Here is an 8896-nt window from a genome sequence, read left to right as displayed (position 1 = left end):
ATGGGAGGTGGAGAAAACTATTTCCAGGTAAATTCCCTGCATTGCAATCCACTGTTTGGCCTCCAGACAGGTCCCAAGTGCTGCAGGTGCAAAGTTACAACCCTCCCTTCTTTCACCTTCCTCATGCAGGGAAAACACAGTGGCGGGCAGCAGGGGCACGGTGCCAAATGTGCCAAGTCATACCAGCAGAAAGGCTCAGGATCAAAGAGCATGGGGTGCAGGAGGGGAAGTATATGTGTGTGTGTGCAAGGAAAGAGCAGGTGGGATGTTGGAAAAAAAAAGAAAAGTCCAGGGGTCTTATGTTCTCATTCTTACACCTTTTTCTTTAGATGCACAGCTAAAAAGGAAATTTTTCAACATCTCCCAAACTGCTAGTAAAGGAGGCTACTACTGTAGAGTTTCAAGAGTAAACATTCCCACTCTGGCTCACCGCACACTCATCGTCTTTTCCATTCCATTAGCTGATGTTAATGAATATTGGATTATTCCATACTGAGGTTTTATCCCAACTCCTGACGACTGCTGACAGAGCAGAGTTCAGAGACTGGGCATTGCTCTAGTTGGCTGATAAACTGGTGTGAAATGCACGCTGGTGATTTCACCTAAGTGGGGTTTCAAAAGGCGTCATGTCTGGCCTCCTCCTCCTCCTGAGAAGTAAAAAGTCTGTGCAGGATTGTAAAGGAAGGGTAATAACCTCAATAGAAACTGATGCATTAAGACATCGATGTGACATTTTTTTATCTCCTCGTAAAGAAATGACATAAACCATATTAGATTTACATAAACAAAAATGTATTCATGCAATAAACTTCTAATCTGAGGTCATCTGAGGGTCATAGTATTATATTTTGGGTCTGTTTTCAGCTTCTTATCTTTTTATCAACAAATCTCATGAGGAGACCAAAACCAACAATGTGTTAGTACAATAGGTCAAAGTTGAAGGAGGAGGTCATTCTGTGAAATTAGTAATAATCCTTTATGTCTGCTCTCACTATTATTTAAGGCTCTCGCTGTAGATTCTTCTCGGAAAACGTCAAACAAATCTGCGTCCCGCATGTGACAGTAAGATAAGACTCCTGACGTTTCCTGCCGCATCCAGACTGAAGCACAGCCCCGGCGGCCATTTATGAGGCCTGAGCAGTTGACCTTACAACCTTTACTAGAAAGTGGGTGGACGTTTTCTCAGCACGCTGCCAGAAATACAACCCTGGAGTCACCTCCTCCACACCCCTGGCGGCTATCAATAAATGTCAAAACAAACCATCCAACTTTCTCTCTGCGTGAAAAATATGTCAGCTGCGGAATTCCTCGAGTTCTGTTTTTTACGCCTGCAACTTAAGAGCCTGCTGTAACTTGATAAAGACACTAAATAAGTAAAATGCTCTCTGAGGTATTTGCTTTATGTTCTTGGCTTAGGATATGACAAACACGTGGCGCTGCCGGATCTGCCTGAGGCTATACATTTTTTAGGTTGATACATTCACTTATTTACAACACTGCTGACAGCGTACAGACAGGCAACAAGTAGACAAAAACATAATTGGAAAATATGTTGCGTGACGATGATGATGCGGTAGATTATGTGGATTCATTTTGTAATGATAACATGATGTGTTGCTGGCTCACAACTCCAACTTTGGTAGCTGTGGATTTGGTGAGCAAAACACTGCAAAAAGACACATTTTTTCATGTTTCCATGTAGAAATGTTGAGAATAAAGTGGAAATATTCTGATGAAATGTCATAATTTCATAAAAAGTCATAATATATATAAGAAAAAAAGTCTGAATATATTGAATAGTAAGCCATCATGATTTGAGAGTGGTAATTTTGAGGAAAAATGTCCTAATGTTTGAGAATAAAACACCGAAATCTTGTACCAAAACATCTTTTATGGCAGGACACAACTGACAACATATTTTAGTAGCTGGGTTATTTGTGCTAGAAGTGACACTCCATGCAGTCTTAACAGAATCAAAGAAGGTTCCTGTAAACAGCTTAACTTGAATCCACCGTTAATCATAGTAAGTTACTCTGTTTCAACTGTTAAGCTTAAGGATACAGAAGCTGGCATGTGGCCTGGAAAACTACTAATGTGGATCACACAGCCAGGGAAAGTGAATGAAAAATGATGTGTCCATCACCAAAGTGCACTTGAGGAATGGACTTAACCCTCTATGGCTGCGGGTTTAAATGAGTCAAAGAGGGCAGGGTGGCAAAACAGTCAACAGTAACACAAAACAGGCTCCAAAAGAGGTGAAATATGTTGAAATGTGACACCGCAGAGGCAGAACACAGGTGAATTTATGTGGATCGGCACAGACTGAAGGAGGCCTGAATTACGAGCAATAGATCCCTTACTGACTGGGAGTAGGGAAGTTTCCCCTCTTTGTCTTAAATGTCCTGCAAAACTCAGTGTTTTCCTCTCACTCGCATTCCTTCTGTCTTTTTTCTACTTTGACACCTTTTATTCAATCAAGCATACAGTATATCCATCGTTGCGCTGCTCGTCTTCCTCCGTTTTCCAAATTTCTCCATTCGTCTGTCATTACTTCATTCCTTTACATCCTCCTCACTCTTCTCTCTGTCAGTCTTAACTTGTTGCCAAAATTCCCCCTCAACTTTTTATCTCATATTATGCCTCATCTTCTACAAATCTTTCACCACTACCATACGCTGCTCTCCTAGTATGTCTCTTTGCAGGAGAGTATAGGTGAGTGTTTTCATGCCCTCAGCTTCTTAGAGAATAAATGAGAACCTTGGTTGCCGTTTCTGTGTTTACAGCTGCATGCTAAGAGGCCGTCTGGCATGTCAATCTGTCAGCATACCCACCGAGAGCCGGTGGGTGCAGCTAGCACTTGCAGGATGGGAGTTCACTCAGTGATCCTGGATTATTCATTCCAGGGATGCAACTTTCTTCCAGCCCACAAAGTCACTGTTTTGATTCACTCTCACAAGGTTGTTTTCAGCCAGGCAGGCACCTTTCTTTAATAAAAAAAAAAGCTTTAAAACCCACTGTATACTACATACCCAGCTCTGGACTGCAGACAAGTTGGCGACTAGCTGGTGAACATAATGGCACATTTAACAGCCAGAATCCTTCAGGAGTTGGTGGAGACAGACTCCATGTCATCTGGATGTGTAAAATAGGCAAATTTTTGATAACAAGTTTGTCATATCAACTTAAAAGGTGACAATATGTCAACGTTGTGTTCATAGCTTGTTTCCGCTGCTCCTAAATGGCCAAAAAATCTGTTACTGCTGGTTGAAAAAGCTCTAATTGCTCTAACTGTGTCACATTACTTTTACTCAAATATATGAATACTATATTCCCAACACATTGTGCCAATCAGAGGAGAGATAAAATAGTTAAAGACAGAAGGGGAGACAGAAGCGATGACAGAGAGGTCAGGGAAGGTGAGAGTACTTGTAGGTCATTCAGACATCACTCCTCTCTATCTTGGAGACAGACAGAGGTAATGGAGGCTAGCTGTCACTGCTGACAAAGCATAGGTTTGGAGAAATGGCTCTGAACTGTAAGGCTGAAGACTCAAATGACAGTAATGTCAATAATTACAGCTTTTACCTTAGTCGGAGGTCACAAGGTGCTCTGGTGATTGTGTCAGAGCAGGGAGAGTCCCTGGTGGAGTGTGTCTCTGCATTCATTGGTGTGTATGTCTGAGTGTTTGTAAAAGAGTGGGTGGCTTACCTCTGTATTGTTTCTGACTTCATGTCTGGTCTGCGGGGAAAAGGGGACTTTTTCTGCCTGCAGCAGCTGCTCAGACAGCAAGTCAGTCAGTTCACCGGTCAGTCAGTCAGTCATCTGACACTCAGTTAATCAGTTAGAAAGTCAATGCAGGGGCTCAGAAACCCTGAGATCTGGCAGTATGCCACCAAAAACTGCTCATACATTTTGTCACATAGGATGCCATTTGTGTCATGTGTATGTGTAGGAGTGCGTGTGATCTAAACTTCTCTCATATTTCGTCCATCGCACTCCCCAAGCCATCATTTAACATTTTCTCTTCTGAGTCTCAGGATCACATTTGACTGTTTTGCCTGTAAGTGAGTGCCAAGTCGGCCAGAGGATAAGGAGGGGGTCTGTGGTTAAAATACATTATGGTATAGAGTGTGTGGGGAATATTAAAGAAGAATAAACCACACTTTCTCTTTCTATTTCACCATCCGTCCATGCATCCATCCTTTTTTTCCAGAAGGTTATGATTGCAACAGATGACAGGCCAGTCATGCCTAATCAGCTGCATGCTTCAATCAGCATTATTGCCCTCATGCTTGCATATGCTCCCTACAGAAATACTGCTGCAAAAGCAAAAACTGAGTGGTTGATGTGGTCAAAAATGTTTTTAGGTATATTTCTGCGGGGGCTCATTTATCAGACACACACAGGAACCACAATTCGTGCCCTACTGTACATCCGGATTTTGTTGTTTTGACTTGGCTCCAGCATTTCAATTTGTCAAGTGTGAGGGCAAAGTTGGACAGAGTCCAAGTGTTGCAGCTGTGACGGACTGAGAAATAAATGACTTTTAACCACTGAATGTTTCATAGGGACACTCGTGGGAAAGAGGAGGAAATGTTATTTGCAGAGTTTATTGTCTAGACAGTTTTTTGACCCCCGCAAGCCTCTGTAGTGTTTGCTTAATTGCACTTTTTAATGCTTGTCTTGCTTTGCAAATAATACACATAATGCAGAGGCAGACAGGACAAGACAAAGAAGTTGAATAATAAATATGGACATACAATTCAGTTACTTTTCCTCTGCATACCAAAAATAGATAAAAATACAAAATGAATTTGCAGTAAAGCAGTTTTAGTTCACATTTATAAGTAAGTAGTGGGACAATGTGGTGCTAAGTAAGAAATGGAAGTCTAGGTTTTGAACCGAACAGAGCTTTAGGACATCAAGTCAGAAATGGAGCAGTCTGAGATAAATAAGATACAAAAAAGTAGAATTTTATTTTAACTTTAATTTCAAGGCATAACTAGAAGGCAACAAGTGGAATACAGGAATATGGTAGAATGGGCACTACATGTATTAAGGTTGGAGGCAGAAACAGGCCCAGGTGGTTCAGATGACAGTAATGAGATCACGTCACTCTGTTGACCCCAGCTGAGATCTAACTGCCTGCAGTTTGTCTCCTGCAGACTCACTCACACATCTATACAGGAAAACAAGAATACATATCCACAAATACACACCAGACAGAAATCTGACTACTCACAGGTCAGAGCCAGGCTGAAACCTGTTTTGATGCAAAGCTTTCTGGGAATTCTGTCTTCTCTCTTTTCCTCCTAATTGCCTTGTTTACTTTTTGAGGTCGACTTCAAGTGGTTTTGTGACTAAAAGCTTTCCACGGCGATGACTGATGTCTTGGACAGGACACGAGTGGGATTACAAGACACTTTGGCCACCACAGCGAGGATGAATAAATTCCTGTAAGATTTGCAAAGAGAAAAATATTACCACCTCCTTATAAAGTCTCTTAAATCATCAAGGAAGAGCTGAGAAAAATGGATCGGGAAAGACACTAATCTGAAATCGTAAAAGGAGTTGTTCTAACGTGACTGAAATAATCCACAGGCTTATATTTTTATGTTGCAGTATTGGAATGAAATGGATTACATTTCAGGCTTGTGTTTGTGCAGGGAGCAAGGTGGGTAATGACATTTGAGAGACTAATGGGTTGATGTAAAAAAAAAACAACACACCTTTTAGCTGGTTTATGTCATCAGGAAAAATATGGAACGTATGCTTAGGGGAAAATATGATGGCAAAACTCTGGTAGATGGTGTTTATATGTGTGTGTGTATGTAAGCCTGCAGTCATTTAGGCATTTATACCCATAAATCTGTGTCCACTTCCTTGTGTGTGTGTGTGTGTGTGTGTGTGTATTTTTGTGCTTTATGCCAAATAAATCAAAGGGTAAAATATGTTTCTCTCAAGGCAAAGGTGTAGATAGTTTCTTGTACTTCTTTCAGAACACGTAAACACATAAACCTGAAGATGATGTATATGTTGTGTGTTTTCACCACACTGACACGTCCTCTCTTGTCACTCTTGTTTTTTTCCCTCTCTGTGGAAAGACTTCCAGGACACTTCAGAGGACACTACGGTTTATTAGTTTTGGAAGGATCCCCAGCTCTTCACAGTGGCCATTAATGAGATGCTGTAAAACGAATGGAAAAGCGCAGAGTGCGAATGTGAATGTTTTTCTTCACTGCAAAGGTCGTCACCTTTCTGTGCCGCTGTGCAGAAGTTTTTGTTTACGTCAGTTATAGCAAGATGAGGCAAGATTTCTTAGTAAGACTACTGCTGGCTAAAAACAAGTTTTAAAATCCCCTAGTTTGTTAAGTTTGGTATATTGCCAGCAGGAAATAGCCACAGCATCATCTTCTCCCAACTATTCGCCATGTACTCTACTATGTTACCAAACAGCATTACAATAAGAATTACAAACAGTACAAAGGTCTGTATTGCAAAGTAATTTGAGTACATATGATCAAGTGAATCTTGCTTAAAGCTGCACTAATAAATATTTTTATAGTAAAAATGGTTCAAATGACGATGCATAATGTGTAATTGTTTTGGTTTTCTGGCCCGCAACTTTGGTTGTGTATCAGCACCAAATTTAAGATAGACTAAGTTAGTGAATAACTATTTAACACAGTGAAGCATTCAGCAGCTAAAGAGCCAGATATTTCCTCAAGAGTAGCTAAAAGGAGATCTACATTCATCAGGTTGACACAAACACAACTCCAGCAAATGCTAACATTGCTGTCAGCCCGCTGGATGTGTAAAAAGGCAGTTATTTGCTGACATGTTCACCATGACAACTTTATTCAATGTCAGAACAGCTTGTTAGCGTGTCCTGCATTCAAAAAACTTGAATGCTAGATATATTTATCAAACCATTATGTATCCAAGCAACATCAGAGTCTAGCTTTTACTAAAACTGATCTCTGCACGAGCATCAAAACTAATCAGAGGCACTATGAATTCAATACCATAACTCATGCAACAGGGAATTCTTTTCCCAAAATCATGTTGCTTTGCATGTTTGTGTTTTTGGCAGCAGTGAGAGTAAACCATCTAAAATCTTTGAACTTCAACACTGATAAATCATACAACTTGATGTTAGAAAGCTCATATTTACCCACCCAGCCCTTTATACCACAGGATACCAGAGAGATGAGAAAAGCAAAAGATCCAATATTACTGAATCCAGCTGTTTTTCTAGACAGCAGAGTGTGTGCAGTTTGTATTTGTATCAGATCATCAGTCTTCTGTGGGTGGAGAACTTTTCAGCAAATCTCTGACATGTCAATTAGGGGGAACGGGAAACAGCACTTGAGGCAGCCCCTGTTTTTGATTTATGCAGATAAAATGAACATATTCTTGAATGAGACACAGTCAGAGACCAGAAAATGATAATTCCTGTCTTTCCATGGAGCCCCAAAGGTCCAAAAGGAGAGATTCTTGTCATCCTGTAGGTCTGAAAATCCCCACCTGCCACATTTTAAATAAAATACTTTCCCTGTCCATACATTAATTTATTTTATTATGTCTCCTTGCTTATTTTTTCCATCCTGACTGTAACAGCTAGTGAGTGTAACTGAGCTGGGTCTCCAGGAATCATGCAACCCGTGGATTCCTTGACAACCCCATTGTGCATGTGCTACCTAGAGCACCCCATAACCACAAAAACACATGTGAGACAGAGCTGTAGCAAGAGGCAGCGTGCATGTGTGTGTGTGTGTGTGTGTGTGTGAGAGAGAGAGAGAGAGAGAGAGAAAGAGTAAGAAGAGAGCAAATGAGAAACAGGCTAAAGAGACAAACACATTTCGCTTAACCCATGTGCTTTAATCCTAAGGTCTGCACTCTGTCTACTAAATGGCATTTGTTTTGGTCTGAGTGCAAGCAAGTAAATACGCCACGTCTAATATTTGCCATCTGACCTGGGCCTCTTTCTTTGTTCATGGATAATCAGGTTATCCAGATTAGAATGTTGACAATTTGACATGAGTCTGGATTTTTTTGGTTTTTAGAAGCTGTCTTAAAATTCATCTGGAACTGTTGTTATGGCAACAAATCAACAACAATTGACAGTTAACTGGATCATGACCTAGATGGTGGGTGAACCCCAAACATGAATTCATTTTCAGATACAAAAGTTCTCACCTTATCACATTTATAATGAAAGTATGTTGATATGATTATGATTGTAGGGAAGAAAATGCAGGTTACTGACAATTTTAATGATCTATTGGTGTAATTATCATTCATTTTTTGTAGTAAAAAGTTACATATACATAATAAAATATGCAACAAAACAAAAGTTTGTGCACTAAAAAGGAACCAATCAAAATTTAGTTTGGGATACTCTGAGCAAAAGAAACTCAACTAAAAGATTCTGACTGTGACCAGAAAAGACCAGTGGAACCAGAACATATGACATTTACAGTAATCTCACATTTGAAACACTAAAGCCTATTAAGTGATTAACTATAGAATTCACTTCTCACTTGCTGAATCATGTTAGAGCAATTACAGCTGCTCTCTGGAATGTTTTGATAACAGATATATGATTGTCACCTAAAAGTGCCTTGTACATTCAATGAGGAGAACCATACCAATCATGCACCAACATCACTGGCAGACTAACCACATTCACTGGTAATATCCAATTATTTAACAATGATTGAAGTGGAAACAGTAGAAACATAGTGGAGCATGATGTAGAATCAAATAACAGCAGAAGAGCACACATAAAATGAGACTCATGTCCAAGGGTTTGTTCTGATACCTATACTACCATGCTGTTTAGTATGCTGGAAAAAGGTTTAGTATGTCCCAATAAACACTATGTCAAATGTAG

The 8896-nt window shown here is 40.1% G+C and overlaps 1 long non-coding RNA gene across 1 annotated transcript; it reads left to right on the top strand.

Annotated features, from left to right (window-relative positions):
- Positions 1-5131: 5131 nt before the first annotated feature.
- Positions 5132-6586, top strand: LOC121892273. The gene is made up of 2 exons (XR_006094364.1): positions 5132-5456; positions 6105-6586. It is a non-coding gene; the product is annotated as an uncharacterized LOC121892273 (long non-coding RNA).
- The last annotated feature ends 2310 nt before the right edge of the window (positions 6587-8896 follow it).

This window comes from Thunnus maccoyii, chromosome 24 (assembly GCF_910596095.1).
Source record: "Thunnus maccoyii chromosome 24, fThuMac1.1, whole genome shotgun sequence".
Lineage (NCBI taxonomy): Eukaryota > Metazoa > Chordata > Actinopteri > Scombriformes > Scombridae > Thunnus > Thunnus maccoyii.
Note: the sequence above shows the minus strand (reverse complement) of the source record. Positions and strands in the feature narration are given on the sequence as shown.